At 44.8% G+C, this 16,711-nt stretch overlaps 1 protein-coding gene and 1 pseudogene across 1 annotated transcript in view; one reads left to right on the top strand and one right to left on the bottom strand.

The window, feature by feature from the left end:
• LOC131482920 (zinc finger protein 334-like) overlaps nucleotides 1-16,711 on the bottom strand; it is a 303,146-nt gene that overhangs the window by 96,747 nt on the left and 189,688 nt on the right. The window lies entirely within an intron of this gene.
• The window catches only part of LOC131482908 (zinc finger protein OZF-like), a 98,135-nt pseudogene that overhangs the window by 37,238 nt on the left and 44,186 nt on the right, over nucleotides 1-16,711 (top strand).

Raw genomic sequence — 16,711 nt, 5'->3', positions numbered from 1 at the left:
TATAATGAAGTAAAGAATACAAAAAATATAAAATCATGCATTTGAAGAGGAGTCCACACTTGACGTTATGGGATGATTAAATTGTGTGATTTGATATCCACAGAAATATATTTTGCAGGTTATTGACATTTGGTGTGAGCTTTTAATTAGGGAGTCTCGGTGGAACTTGGGCTGTGGTTATGCATCAAGGTGGAGAGACTCACCATGGGGGAGGGGTTTGGGGTGAAGGGGGGAGAATCCCATTACCTATGAAATTGTGTCATGTAATATACTGTAATTAATGACTAAATAAATAGAAAAAAATAAAGAGTTAGCTGATAATAAAAAATAAAATAAAATAAAATAAAATGCTCTGGAAAATTAAAAAAAAAAAAGAAATGACATGTAGATTTAAAGGGATCAAATGATTTTTCCTGTAATGGATATGAGTGGATGCTTTATTAGAATGAGTTTCAATGTGGAAATGACATTTAAAATGGAATTAGAGTTGAGAGGTGTACAGATAACTAGAATGTTCAGTTGCTAATGATGATAAAATGAAATAATTTTTAAAAGATTTATTTTTGTGTTGCAAAGTCAGATATATAGGAGTAGAAACAGAAAGGAAGATCTTCTGTCTGATAATTCACTCCCCAAGTGGTGACAAAGACCAGAGCTGCACCTATCTGAAGCCAGGATCCCAGAGCCTTCTCCAGGTCTCCTATGCTGGTGCAGGGTACCAAAGCTTTAGGCCATGCACATTTGCTTTCCCAGGCCACAGCCATGGACCTGGATGGGAAGCATGGGTGATGGGATTAGAACCAGTGCCCATATGGGATCCTGGCGCATGCAAGGTGAGAACTTTAGCCACCATGCTACTGCACCAAGCCTAATGTATTTGTATCATTTTATATGAACAAATCCAGGATCCAATGTTCAAAATCAAAGAGCACTAGACAATGATTTTCGGGTTTTTGTCAAGTAAAATATACATTACTCTGGAACTATGCCAGCTCCTATTGCAATTTAACCACCTAGAAAAATGAAGAAAGACGATGAGGTATTGGTGCCATGAGCCTCAGCATCATTTGGGCATGCATGCCAGGAAATGGGGAATATCAACCCCATGTCTCTCACCACGAAGACAGTTACTCCATCCATGAAACATCCCTAACATGATTAAAACCCAACTCTCTGAGAACTGAAGAAACACCTTTTTCAACACACAACCATTTCAAAGTCATTAAATGACCTTGAACCCCAATGAGCAGCTGAAAACTAGACAACTGTGGCACCTGCTGACATCACTGACATTGAGCAAAACTCGAGAAATCACTCAGATTTCACTTTGGGTTCACTAGAACCAAAGCCAAGACTGACAACTCAGTTTATCTTTCAAAAATCTTCAATAAAATCTACCATTAAAGAAGGAACTGTTAGATATCCATGTAGGGCCTTAGTGTGGGGAGCAGCTGACCCCACACGAATGAGGGGCTTCAAGATGGCAGCTGGCCGAGTGCCAGGAGGCGAGACTTATCCCACCAGTAGGCAGGCAGAAAGTCACAAGGATCGGCTAATTCTCCCTCGCTGCGATTGCTGCCTATCAGATAGTGTCCCGTGAACCATAGGCAGAAGTGATAGGTAGAAGAACTGTATATAAGCAGCTCGCTTTCGGCAATAAACCCCTTTTGGTTTGCCCTGTCTTTTTTGTTCATCTCTCCCTTTTTGGCTTGTGACATTCTAGTGGCCCATATGGGGAGAATACGGAAATGGGAAGAAATGTGGGAAGAAGGGTGGTGGAAATGGGAGGAAGGGTGGTGGAAGAAGCAGGTAGGAAAGCTTAGACAGATGGGGACAGGAGCACCGGAGAAAAGGTTTTTAAACGCAGCCGCTTTTACCAGTTTTTCCCGGACCTCCAAGAGTATGACTCGGCGTTTTTAGTGTGGCTGCTGCTGGACGGCGGCGACACCCTAGGAAACACAAAGAACCAAAGAAGCACCTCCAAAGAGTACAAGTTCACTACAAAGATATGCTTCTCTGAAGGAAATTAGGAAAATGCCTGAAAATTCAAAAGCAAAAGAAGTAATCCTAGCAAAATTCAGTGAGATTCAATAAGGTAGAGATACTCAAGGAGGAAAATGAAAGTGATATGAGAAATTCAAGAGAAGAAAAATTTTCAAAAGAACCCAACAAAACATTTGGAGCTTAGCAACTAGTGCTGTGACACGACAAGTGAAGATGTCTCCTGCGGTACTGGTATCCCTGATGGTCTCTGGCTTCATCCTAGGTGCTTCTCTCTCTCTCTCTCTCTCTCTTTAAATTATATTTGTTGGGCCCAGTGGCATGGCCTAGCGGCTAAAGTCCTCACCTTGAAAGCCCTGGGATCCCATATGGGCGCCGGGTCTAGTCCCGGCTGCTCCACTTCCCATCCAGCTCCCTGCTTGTGGCCTGGGAAAGCAGTCAAGGATGGCCCAAAGCTTTGGGATACTGCACCCACATGGGAGACCTGGAGGAGGTTCCTGGTTCCCAGCATCGGATCGGCGTGTACCGGCCCGTTGCGGCTCACTTGGGGAGTGAAACATCGGATGGAAGATCTTCCTCTCTGTCTCGCCTCCTCTCTGTATATCAGGCTTTCCAATAATAATAATAATAATAATAAAATATTTTTTAAAAAATTATATTTGTTGGAGATTCAGATATACAGAGAGAAGAAGAGAAAGAGAAGATTTCCCATCCACTGATTCACTCCCCAAGTGGTCACAGTGGAACTGCGATGATTCCAGGCCAAGAGCCAAGAACTTCTTTCAGGTCTCCCACATGGGGGCAGAGTCCCAACTCTTTGGGCCATTCTTGACTGCTTTCCCAGGTCACAAGCAGGGAGCTGGAAGGGAATTAGGGCTACTTGCAATAGCCTCAAAATCCATTCGGCCTTAGACATTTAGGTGGGGCGTGGTGGGGTGGGCAGTGTAGGATTGCTAGATTGTGCTGGCTTAGGGTGAGCAGCAGGTGGAGAAGCCGCTTTTTGGGGTCGCACAGTGGCTAGGGGCAGGGCAGGCTGCCTGCACAAGCAGAAGGCAGGGTAGGGGGTTGGGGTGGAACGCAAGGCTTGCTACCCTGGACGTTGAACATACTGGGTGCTGGGGGACATGTAGCTGTCTGAGTATGCCTGGCCCTGGAGTGGCTGGCAGGCCGGGTTTGGCCTGGAGTTGCAATCCAAGCCGCCCTGGTTCAACAACAAAAGTCAGACCAGTGGGGCGGTTGTGTTGGGTGTGCAGGAGTACTGGAAGACTGTCATGGCCCTGGCTTGTAGTGGATGGCGAGCGGGACTGGACGTAGGGAAGCTGTCCTGGCCCTGGAGCAGCTTAGTAGGGGGTAAGCTGGAGGTGGGAGTGGGGAGGAAGAGGAGCTGGCAGGAGTGCTAGAGGCAGGGTGGATGCAGGGCCAGCGCTGGGCGAGCAGATCTGGCCTGTTCCTGAAGCAGTGGTCATGGTGGCTGGGCCGGCAGTCCAAAGGCTCTGGGGGATGCCAGCTTAAGAGTGTCCAGCCTGGGAGTGGTGGTGGGCGATTGGCTGAGTGAGCAGGTTGGTGGCCAAGTGCTCTTGGCCCTGAAGCTGTTGTTGATGGGGTGGGCGTGACGGACTTGCATGGGGTTAGCAGGATGACTGCCAAGCCAGCCAAAGCATGGAGGGACTGGTGGGGGCTGGGGACACTGGAGGCCCAGCCTGAGCTCATCTGACCTGGTAGCTCCAAGGCTGGTCTGTGGGGTGGGTGTGTTGTGGGGACTCTAGCCAAGCTGACCAAGCCTTAAGGTAGCCTGAGGGGTGGTGTGGAATGCGGGCTAGAAAGGCAGGTTTTACTGGCCCTAAAGTGGTAATCCAGACAGCCCAGCCCTGGGAAATGGAGCAGGGGATAGTGGGCCATCCATGGGGCACTGTCAAAGTGTGCCATGCCCTGAAGCAGTGGGCACCACAGGAAGTCTGAGGATGCCTTGGACACATTTTGAGCAGGCCCAGAGCCAGAGTGGCCATGTTGGGGTGCAATATAGGTGCGGGGGTGGAGGATGGAGGTGGAGTCAGCTGAACTTGCTTAACCCTGGAACAGCATGGGGTTTGCGGGGCCTGGGTGGAAGGGGTGCGGGGTGCACTGGCCTAGGTGGCTTGGACTGCTTGACCCTGGAGCAGATGGCTTGCTTGCTCCAGGCTGGTGGAGTACCTGGGCCTAGAGCAATGGGAAAGGGCAGCAGTGCTGGAGGGATAGAGGCGCGTGGAGTATCAGCTGAGCCCACCTGGCCCTGGAGAGGTTTGCAAGCAGGCTGGGAATGGATGTGTGTGTGTGTATGTGTGTGTTATCGGGCTGTTGGAGAGCCACCTTCACCCTGGAGTACACGGTGGTTGGGCTGGGGGTAAGTGGGTGCCAGCTGAAAAGGCCCATCCTTGCAGCATCAGGCATGCCTGGCTTGCTGATGATTGGCAGGCACAGGACAAGCCACCTGATCTGGAGCGGCAGGTGGGCAAGCAGCCTGCTGCAAGTGCCAGGTGGCTGACTGAACCAGGCAGGGTGGATGTCCTGGGTGTGTCAGGGTGCCTGGCCCTGGAGCAGAGGGTGTATCAGAAGGGATAGAGGCGCAGGGACATCAGCCTAGCTGTGGCTCTGTAACTAGTGCCAGGTGGGCTAAGGCTACATGGGGTGCCATTGAAGTTAGCCTGGCCCTGCAGGGGCCATTGGGAAAGGATGTTACCGGTATAGGATGGGTGGAGAATGCTGGCTGATTCTGCCTGCCCTCAAGCCACCTGTTGGGCAGTGGGACAGGCAGGATAGTCAGGACTCACAGGCTAAGCAGGTCTGTCCCTGCAGCAGCTGACATGGCAGGAGTGCTAGAGGCACTGTAGGTGCTGGGTAAACAGATCTGGCCCTGAAGTGCAGTCAGAGTGAGGGCTGGAGCACAAGTACACTGGCCTAGCCCGTGTGGTCTGACTCTGGAGCAGCAGGCATAGTGGAGAGACTGGCAGGCCAAAGGCCCTCAAAGACACCAGCTGAACCTGCCCAACCAAGGAGCTGCTGGTGGGTGAGTGGCTGTCTGGTGAGCAGGTTGGTGGCCCAGCATGCTTGGCCCTGGAGCTGTGAACAGGGTGGGCATGCTAAAGGCATAATGTAGGGGCTGAGGGGTGAAGGTGGTGAGGGGTACATCCAAGCTGGCCTGGCCCTGGAGAGCCTGGCAGATTAACAGGGTGTATCGCTGTGGGAAGGGTTGCTCTGGTTTTGTCTATCTGGCCCTGAATCAGTTTGCTAGAAGGCAGGGTACACCGAGAAGTGGTGCAGGGGTCGCAAGCCAAGCTAGTGTGGCCCTGGAGTGACAGTCAATGGCATTGTGTGGGTTGGGGGGAATGGCAAGGGGCACTGCTCACGCACAACTGGCCCTAGTGCAGTGAGTTTGGGAGAGGGGGCATGCTAGAGGCTCATGCTGTGCCAGCACCAACTGACCCTGAAACAGCTGACAGGCAGGATATGGGGGACATTGGCACAATCCCTGACTCTGGAGTAGCACACAGGGTGACCGTGCTGTGGGACTGGCACCTCTGTCAGGGTGCCTGGCCCCGGAGCAATGGGCGGGCTAGAGGTGCAGGGCTTGCAGCTGAGTGGGCCTGGACATGGAGTGATTGACATGGCCACCAGTAGGTCGGGATTGCTCTCGACATCTATGATAAGACAGCTGTGGCATCAGTGGCACTGGCAGAGGCAGCCATGGGCCAGAAAGAGGCAGAGACTGTGGTGAAGAAATCATTCATTTAACTACTGTTTACAATTACATTTACAAAGTAACTGATTATAAGCCTCCTAATAAACAGTGAGGTTGTTGTCCGTGATATGTTCTCTTCAAATGAATCTTGCTTATTTTGTGGATTAATTGTAAGTGAAGTGGTGTCCCTTTGTAGAATCACAGTGTGTTCTCTCAGGGGTCCTATTGGGTGGAAACAGAAACCCTTTCAACAATGATCGCTATGCTCACGTTGTATCATTTCTCATGGAGTCCACATCCGGAACAGGATGTCTGAGCTTCTAATTCCATCAGTGTCAGGGATCTCCTGGATTCCCCTCCTCCCTGCCCCTGGCCTTTCACTTGACTGGCTATCATTGGACCACTGCCTTGCTTGTTCAGCATCAATGGTAAGATGTGGGCAGGGCAGCGTCTGGTCCAGTGACCCAGCTGGGTGCTGACTGATTCCAAAGCAGTGCTGTTAGCTAATACTGGGTTCTGTCAGAGCCACAGGCATACTTCTCAGTTGGAGTTGAGAATTGGCCCAGCCATTCAGTCAGCACTGAGAACAACACAATTGTGTTTCTGGTTAGTTTACTGGACTTTATATAGAGACTCATCATACTTGACTAAAAGTGTACTTGTCAACATTTTAAACTTCATGTTGTGCATTTATAAATTCACATTTTATGTTTGTATAATAAATATAAGGCAGAAAGATGCAGGGCTGCTGAACAGAGACTTGGTATATTATTTCAGCTGTCTGAAGCTATTTAAATATATATTTTTTCACCTCAATTATTGACATATGTCTTGTTAGGGTTATAAGTCAGTCTAGACTTCCCCCCCCCCAAAAAAAAAGCCAAGTTCAGCAAAATTATGCTTTAACTCTATAGAATATTAAAGACTATAATGTAAATAGACACGAGACAGCTGAATAGTAACCTATAGCCATTTTAAGGTGTATAGGACCCAGTCATGTATAAACTAAATTTGAAATGTCAACGAAGGAGTCACAGGATGTGGTAAAGAACTTGCATTTTTTTTTCAATGTGTTGGTTACTCAATACTATGTCAATTAATTCTGTAACATTATAAATTGTTGCTGATGTTATGTCAGGGCTTTTAATTGATTGGGATGATACTCTGCTGGCTCTACCATCAGAACTGAGATGGTCTCCCCAGCAAGCAGTTGAATTTGGACAATAAGATGCTGGTCTCGATGCTTGGTATGTGCTCGCAATGAAAGAATCTCAACTGATCTTGAACTGTGATGATGCAACAAGGTGGAGAAATCGACCATGGGGGGGAGGGTTTGGGGAGGGTGGGGAGAACCCCAGTACCTATAAAACTGTGTCACTTCATGCTATGTAATCAATTAAAAAAATAAAATTAAGATAAAAATATAAAAAATATATATTTATTTTATGCATGAATGCATTTCTGTTTCACATGCTTCCAACATTACAGAGATTTGTAAATACTTCAAAGTCCTTCTAAGTTCCATCAGGAAAACATTCTTTTTTTTTTAAGATTTATTTTTATTACAAAGTCAGATATACAGAGAGAGGAGGAGAGACAGAGAGGAAGATCTTCCGTCCAATGATTCACTCCCCAAGTGAGCTGCAACGGGCTGATACGCGCCGATCCGATGCCAGGAACCAGGAACTTCTTCCAGGTCTCCCACGCGGGTGCAGTGTCCCAAAGCATTGGGCCGTCCTCAACTGCTTTCCCAGGCCACAAGCAGGGAGCTGGATGGGAAGTGGAGCTGCTGGGATTAGAACCAGCTCCCATATGCGATCCTGGGGCGTTCAAAGTGAGGACTTTAGCCACTAGGCCACGCCGCCGGACCTCAGGAAAACATTCTTGTAAAACCTATTTAGGCAACAAATCCCCTAAGAGAAGTAAAATATCACCATTGTTTTCGAGTGCTGTCTCACTGCCAAAGCACCAGTTCCAACTGAGGCTACCAGAAACACAAGAACAGGTGAGCATGTAGGGCCCAAGCTATCTGTTATGGGACAGTCTCCTGGAGCTCAGCCAGCTGAATGAACAGTGCGCCCCCATGTGACATGCTGTGGAAGTGCCGCACTTACAACCTGGACATCCCAGGGACTGCATGAGGAAATTGTTGACTGTTACAACTTCATGTCCCCTTGTCCTGAAGATGCAACCAAGAGAAAGGAGATGGTGTAACTGTCGGGAAAGATCGCTGGTTGGCAGCTGATGTGCAGATATTTGGCAACATTAGTATAGGTTTTTATCTTCCAACCAGTGACACAGATCTGGTTGTGTTTGGAAAGTGAGTGCATCTTCATTTGCGGTTTTTGGAGCAGTCATTGTGGAAGCACAACATGGTGCAGATATGTTCCATTGTTGCAGAGTGCGAGAGAGATCATGCCAGACCCAAGTGCAAGATGTTAGGAGGAGTCTTTATTGCCCAAGCTTGGCGACAGCAGCTCCTGCTACAATACAGGAAACACTGCACCGCGTGGCAGAAGTCAGGGGATTTTAAGCTCTCACCCTCCAATCAGTTTGAAAGGTGCACAGTACAATGTCTTACAATACAATACTTCCGATTGACTTCAATAACTGGTGGCAGGAAGGGAGGGGTAAGAGACACTGAGGGCTTCTCCCTAAGGATGACATTAACATTCCATTGCTGTTAGGCCCCACCATCAGGAACTCTTTTGAGAGTACATAATTAGAAATATAAAGAACATTAACATCTTCACTGACTCGCCCAAATTGTGAACAGAGGGTGGGGGACACCGCCACATTCCATGGTTGACTGTGTTAAGGGGTGCTGGCTATCACTGGCTGCACCCCATAACACAACCAAGGTCCTTTACAAAACCACAATAGTGGTCAGGACATTCACACGTCATGGGGCTGAAGTTTCAATGGGTAGAAGCTTTGACGTGGAGGCTGCTGTCTGGGCCACAGAGGCCATCAAGGACTGCATGAGGGAGTACTAATTGCTCTTTACTTGGTTTTAGTATTGAAACAGTTCCTGTTCACAGGGACCTCAATGAGTTTTGGCAGGTAGAATCAGCTGGTAGAGCCTCATTCTGACGGCTGTTAGCTTTCTCCTGCTGCATCCACGTGTTAATGTCCAGAGAGCTGATGAAAACCTGGGAATACTTCCTGTTGAATGTTTTTGAATTCTAGGGAAGAAGTTGTAGTTACTTGAAAACTGGTATTAGGGTAAAAGGAGATGCCTATATCACCAAAGAAGAGATCACGAAAGCCATGACAAACGGGTGCAGAAAGCACATTGTGCTCAGGACCCCCTACTGCTGGAAGCAATGTTGTGGGTGCCTGGGGAGGGGTGTGATCTAAGGGAGGAACACAGTGCTCTTATGAGCAACTGGCAATTATTTATTTCCAGGGTTTCAGTTTTTAAATGTTCGGCAGAGCAACAATTGAAACTTAGTTCAAACAGGTTAAACTTCTGTGAAACATTTGTTATCTGGCTCAGATTTAATTACATTAGCTTAAACTGAAGCTACATTGCTCGGATTAATTGAAATAGTTCAAACTCAGAATGTTGTCACACTACGAAATTTGTTAGTGATTTAAATACATTACTCCTACAGGGAGGGAGTTCCAGCAAAGTTAACCAAGCTATTTTGATCTGGGGCAGAGCTTTGTTCTTGGCTAATCTATCAACCAGAGCGCAGATGCTTATCAGGAAGGCAGGAAAGGAAGGCACATCCAAGGAGTCACTGGAAGCAACAGTGCACTCTGGGCGAGGAGGCCCTCCCCCTCCTCCTTCCTGGAGACTTCTCAACAGATTCTCACAGGCCTCTGCCATTGCAGCTAACCTGTTCCATGTGATTCCATAGTGTTGAGTCATGCCATGTCATTAATTGTGAGGTCCTACTGCAACTGAGATTCAGAAAGTGCTTTAGAAAGAATCATCAGTCACTCAGGAAGTGATGGTCCACCACAGGTGGATTAAGGCTCAGAACCAGTAGCAGGGCTGCCCTGCAGCCAGATGCCTGACCCTGTGTCTGTCCAGCCCCCAGCTCTTCTCTTCCAGGGCATCTGAGTCCTCTATATTGTCACTCTCTGGAAGCAACATTAAATCAGACCTGCCACCCTGTCCCACAGCCAGCGCTTACCAAGTCAGTCGACAAGCACCGCCTTCTCTGATGGCCACTCCTGGCACATGCTATTCTGATGAGTATGTCTCAGTGCAAAACGAGGAGAGTCTTGGCCAGGTCAGAGCCCCAGAACTAGCATGGGCAGGAATATGGGGGCTGCTAAACAAGACTCAGGGTGCCACCTAAGACACTGGGATTCTTCTGAGCACCAGAGTTTAAAGTGCCAGATTTCCTTTTTCTACAGCCTGGCATGCTTGTGAAATAAAGAATGGAGAGAATTAGCAGTAAACCAGCTGGGTAGAGGCCTGCATTTATTAACCCTTCCTAGTCTGGGAACTTTTTCCCCCTTTGCTGCAGGTTACTCTGCCCCTCGACTATAGGAGTATGTAATCCTATGCTTTTTTCTCAGGATGTGTCTCACTGTTATAAATGATCGGTTCATGTGCTGAATCAAGGTTTTTCCATGCTATTGCAACTGATTTCAGTAATGAGCTTGCGTGCATCTTGCAAGTCTTTCTGCACTTTCTGTTGTTTGCTTTTAGAAATTAGCTCTCTATCAGTTTCTCATGTTATCCTAACTCTGATCAGATCTGGCCTATAGTGTCTGTGAGCATGCCCTATCAAGTCTATATTATTTTGAACAATTTCTGTGGACCTCTGAATTCTTCAAATTTCTGAACCAAGTATCTTTTTTTTTTTAAGATTTGTTTTTATTGCAAAGTCAGATATACAGAGAGGAGGAGAGACAGAGAGGGAGATCTTCTGTCTGATGATTCAGTCCTCAAATGACTGCAATGGTCGATGCTTAGCCAGTCCAGGAGCTCTTCCAGGTCTCTCACACAGGTGCAGGGTCCCAAAGCTTTGGGCCGTCCTCTACTGCTTTCCCAGACCACAAGCAGGGAGCTGGATGGGAAGCAGGGCCACCAGGATTAGAACCGACACGCGTATGGAACCCTAGCACTTTCAAGGTGAGGACTTTAGCCACAGACCACTGTGCCAGGCCCTGAAACAAGCATCCTGACTTTGGGACTTCTGACAGGATATCTGGAACTCTCAAAGAATGAGACTCAACTTGGATGGTATGATTGTCATTTGGAATAATTTAGATCATGCGAAGCACATTGTGAGGTTATAAAATTATGCCAAATTTGTTGCCTTAATGTCACTCTGTATACCTAGAGCTGTGCTATAAAGAGGAGCAAATTCTGCATGTGAGTTTTTTGTTCTATTAAAGTGACTATTGGAACTCATAAGAGACTTTGGCAAAGTAGCAGGATACAAAATTAATGAACACAAATCAATGACACTCGTGTATACAAATAATTCCGCTGCTGAGAAAGAAATTGTAAGTACAGTTCCCTTTAAAATAGAGGAAAGGAATCTTAAATACCTAGGAATTAAGTTAACTAAAGATGTGAAAGACCACTATGATGAAAACTATAAATCATTTTAAAAAGAAATAGAAGAAGACCTTGAAAAATGGAGAACCTTACCATGTTCTTGGATTGGCAGGACCAACATTAGCAAAATGGCCATATTACCGAAAGCAATATATAGATTCAATGCAATCCCAATCAAAATCCCAGCAACATTTTTCTCAGAAGTTCATCTGGAACCACAAAAGGCCACAAATAGCTAAAGCTGTCTTGAAAAATAGAAATCAAACCGGAGGAATCACAATTCCAGACCTCAAGACATACTATAGAGCAGTGGTTATCAAAACAGTCTGGTAATGGTACAGAAACAGAGAAGAAGATCAGTGGAACAGAATAGAAACACCAGAAGGGAATCCATACATGTATAGTCAACTAATCTTTGACAAGAAAACAGAAAACAATCCAGGTAAAAAACCTGGTCTATTCAATAAAAGCTGTTGGGACAACTGGATAGCAGCTTGCATAATAAAGAAGCAGGATCCATACCTGTCGCACTATACAAAAATCAGCTCTAATTGGCTCAAGGATTTAAACCTACACCCAGAAACCATTAAACTACTAAAGCAAAACATGAGAAGCACACTCCAAGATATAGAAACAGGGAAAGACTTTTTAGAAAAGACACCTAAAGCAATGGCGATCAAATCCAAAATGAACAAATGGGACTATATCAAACTAAAAAGTTTCTGTACAGCAAAGGAGACAATTAAAAAAGTGAAGAAGCAACCAGCAGAATGGGAAAAAAATTTTGCATTCTACACAAGTGACAGGGGACTAATATCTAGGATCTACAAAGAGCTTCAGAAACCCAGGGATAGTGAAAAAACAAACCCTGTAGCAAAATGGGCAAAGGAAATGAACAGACATCTCTCAAAAGAACAGATACAAATGGCTAACAAACATATGAAAAGATGCTCAGGTTCTCTAGCCAACAGAGAGATACAAATGAAAACCACCTTGAGGTACCACCTAACTCCTGTGAGACTGGCCTACATTCAGAATTCAAAAAACAACACATGCTGGTGTGGATATGGGGAAAAAGGTACACTCCTTCACTGCTGGTGGGAGTGTAGGCTAGTACAATCATTGTGGAAATCCATATGGAGAGTGCTTGGAAAATTGCAAATAAACCTGCCATATGACCCAGCAATCCCGCTCTTAGGAATATACCCAACAGAAGTGAAATCTGCATACGAGAAGGGGATCTGTAATCCTATATTCACAGCAGCACAATCCACAATAGCAATGACATGGAAACAAACCAGATGTGTGTCTAAGAAAGAATGGTTAAAAAAACTGTGGTACATCTACTCAATGGAATATTATTCAGCTGTCAAGAAGAACGATATTATTCTATTTAAAACCATGTGGTACCAACTAGAAACCATTATGCTCAGCGAAATGAGTCAATCACAAAAGAATAAATACCATATATTCTCTCTCATATAAGGAAGCCAACATGGAAATGTGGAGTTCATCAAGTGCCCATGGAGTATGCGATGGAAACATAGTTCCTAAGAGATTTCTGTGTTTCCTTTTAGTTAAGCATGTGCTGCCTACTCAGTGGCACATTACTTAATCAAGGTGTTACAATTTGTTTTTGACGTTGTTGTTGCTGTTATTCATGCTGTGATTGATGTGGCTTTATGAAATGATGTCAACCCGAAAAATAGTTTAAAAAAATGTTCTAGATATGAGAAAAAAATAATGTCTTTGGTATTTAGAGATTGCAATAAGCTTGTAAATTGCTTTAAGTATGATGGGAATTTTGATGATATTAATACTTTCAATATATAGGAATTTGATTTTAACAGATAATTTTGTACTATGAATGTTTATTGTTAGTACCAGGTGTGAAATATGGCTTTTTGTTATTCATATACTTTTGTTTTCAAAAGATTAATTTTTCTGGCTGAAAGCCTTAATTATTTTAGAGGTAATCTATGGCTACTTTGCCATGTGTGTGTTTTTCCTTTCTTCCTGCATGTTCCATGAGGAAGATATTCTGACTTTGTAGATGAAACATGCTTATGCTTTATTGTACAAGAAGTCTTACGTTTTTAAAGCAAATAAAGGTGTTTTTTTTTTAAATAAAGTGAATGAATATTTGCACGGGACAACCGTCTTTGTTTCAAAAAGTTTCAAAATAGCTAATGTACACTGGTGCCTATGTTTATTGGTCAAGATGTCTTCTAATTGTAAAGTTATTTCAAATTGTAATTACTTGTATTCTTGTTCTTATTTGCAAAAAGCATTATTTGTAAGATATTTTGTCCCACAGGAAAACAACACATTTTATTTTATTTTATTTTATTTTATTTTATTTTATTTTATTTTATTTTATTTTATTTTATTTTATTTTATTTTATTTTATTTTTGCTTTTTGTTTGTTTGAAAAAAAATTCTAAAGATTTTTATTTATTTTTATTGCAAAGTCATATATAGAGAGAGGAGGACAGACACAGAGGAAGATCTTCTGTCCATTGATTTACTCCCCAAGCGTCTGCAATGGCTGGATCTGAGCCAATCTGAAGTCAGGAGCCCAGAGCCTCTTCCTGATATCCCACAAGGGTGTAGGGTCCCCAGGCCTTGAGCTGTCCTCAACTGATTCCCCAGGCCAGAAGCAGAGAGCTGGATGGAAAGTGGGGCTGCCGGGATTAGAACCAGCACCCATGTAGGATCCCAGCAGGTATAAGGCAAGGATTTTAAACACTAGCCTACCATGCCAGGCCTAGGAAATAGCAAATTCTTAAAGGATGTGTGGTATAATTGATCATATTGCATAAAGCATTTTCTAAATATTTGTCTTTAGTACATGGAATTAGAAACCTATCCTTTGTCAAAGCCAAGTTTTTAAACATCTCCTTTTAAGTGATTTTCTTTGTATTGGGGACTAAAATGTTGTAGCCAGCTAGCTCCAGTAAGTTTCATTTCTAACTCCTAAGTTGCTTTAAGGTGTGGGATGAACCAATGTGGTAGCTCTCTTCCAAGTGTTTTAGTTTGTTTGGCTTGGTGACAAGCCACATGTATAGTTTTTGTTCTATTAAGGTAATCTTTGTTTTCTCAGTCTTCCGTTGCATTGGGATTATTTGAGCAATCACTGTCAATAATCAATTCATCAATATTGTGCCTATTCCAACCAGATATTTTAAGCCTTTTTGGCATCTATGAAAGTCATTTAAAATCTCAGAAGTTTCGGGCCTGGCAGCATGGCCTAGCGGCTAAAGTCCTCGCCTTGAAAGCCCCGATATCCCATATGGGCGCTGGTTCTAATCCCGGCAGCTCCACTTCCCATCCAGCTCCCTGCTTGTGGCCTGGGAAGGCAGTTGAGGACGGCCCAATGCATTGGGACCCTGCACCCACGTGGGAGACCCGGAAGAGGTTCCAGGTTTCCGGCTTCGGATCGGCGCGTATCGGCCCGTTGCGGCTCATTTGGGGAGTGAAATATCGGACGCAAGATCTTCCTCTCTATCTCTCCTCCTCTGTGTATATCTGGCTGTAATAAAATGAATAAATCTTTAAAAAAAAAAACTCAGAAGTTTCAAATTTGTGGACTTTGGTAATCCCAAGGAGGCTGCTGGGAATGTCAAAGGATTTAACCCTAATTTTGTGGGGATGACCACTGATTAGGCTATTTGGATCATATTAAGAGATACTGTCAAGATGTTAAGTGGTACAACCTTAGGATATAATAATGAAAGGTGAATGTGGGGCCAGCACCATGGCCTAGCGGCTAAAGTCCTCACCATGAAAGTGCCGGGACCCTATATGGGCACCGGTTCTAATCCTGGCAGCCCCTCTCCCCATCCAGCTCCCTGCTTGTGGCCTGGGAAAGCAGTCTAGGATGGCCCAAAGCCTTGGGACACTGAACCTCTGTGGGAGACCTAGAAGAAGTTCCTGGCTCCTGGCTTTGGATTGACACAGCACCAGCTGTTGTGCTCACTTGGGGAGTGAATCATCAGATGGAAGATCTTCCTCTCTGTCTCTCCTTCTCTCTGTATATCTGAGTTTGTAATGAAAATAAAATAAATCTTGAAAAAAAAAAAAGAAATGATAATATAACAAGCTGCTACTAGTACAAATGTCCAAACCTCACACAGGTCTAATGATCTTGTTGCATTATTTGTCACAATTGTTATCTTAATGAGAATAGCCTAGAGACCTAAAGAGTACAAGTGTGTATGAAGTCCTATCGTGAGTTTCATGGTGCAGTGTGAAATGTAGATGTCTGTTTCATATAGTTCTAATCATGGGTGCTGCATTTTCTAGGTTCCAACAGACCTATTGCATTCATTGGTGATAAAATTGAAAGTTAAACAGTAAGCTACAGATTCCAACAGAAAGTATCGTTAACTCAGGTTACGAAAAGCAAGGTGTAATTGTAAATAACTGGTAAGTTTAAAACACTTAACAGATTTTTAGAAAGCTGTTACAAATACTGTATTATTTTGTAATGTGTGTTACCTGTTACACATCTGCATGTCTATGTGGCAAGCTATTCGATCTCTTTAATTGACTAGTAGGTAAAAATGTTAGCTATGTGATCTGTTTTAACTGACTTATAAAAATGCTAAAAATGAAGATTACTAAGCTAAATGTTTTCATTTGGATTTGAATAAATCCCTGATCTATTGGGGGCAAAGAAAAATCCCCCACCTTACTAAAATGTTTGAGGAAGACTTTAAGTATATTCCATTAGATCCTAGCTGTGTAGAGAAGAACAGGTGATGTAGAGATGACAGTTCTTTGCAATGGGACCTGAGAGCACCCTGGGCAATCTCTTAAAGGTGGCCATCATGTTTTTCTTCTGTTGTTGTTCATTTGTCTGCTTTTAATCACAGAGATCAGGAGAGGACCCCGTGGCAGAGCAGGAGGATAAGAGAGGTGTATACTCCTGGTCCCAGTGAGACCTCTGGAAGCCTCCCAAGTTCTTCCCACTGCAGAAGCAGTGGACACTTTGCCAAGGATTGTCAGAAAGTATTCCCAGCACCATGTCCCACTTGCTAAGGAGGTCCTTGGAAATTAGACTGTCCTCAAAGGCCAAGAATTCGGAGTCAGCCATTTCCTATTGGATCTCGCACATGGACAGATGCAGCTCAGGAACCTCTGCAGGTTCAAGGCCCTCCACAGGCTTTGGTGACACCTCAGATCAGCACCAAGCCCCGGGTGGTTCTCATAGTGGAAGGGAAGATGAAGTTTCCCTCTGGGCAAAGGAAAGCAGATTTCTCTGTCCTTAGTTCTAGTTTTGGATCCCTTCCCTCCCTTACAGTCACCATAAGGGCCTCTCAGGAATCCCAAATTAGCTCAGGTGACAGAAAAAGACGAATCCAGAAGCTTTGTACATCTAGGTAAAAGTTAGCTTGTACTGGCTCAGCCTGTACCACTGACCAGGCTCTCAACAGGGCATGTTTTCCCTCTTTCTCTTCAGTTTT

Source organism: Ochotona princeps, chromosome 21, assembly GCF_030435755.1.
Source record: "Ochotona princeps isolate mOchPri1 chromosome 21, mOchPri1.hap1, whole genome shotgun sequence".
Classification (NCBI taxonomy): domain Eukaryota; kingdom Metazoa; phylum Chordata; class Mammalia; order Lagomorpha; family Ochotonidae; genus Ochotona; species Ochotona princeps.
This window is presented reverse-complemented; position numbering and strand designations above follow the sequence as displayed.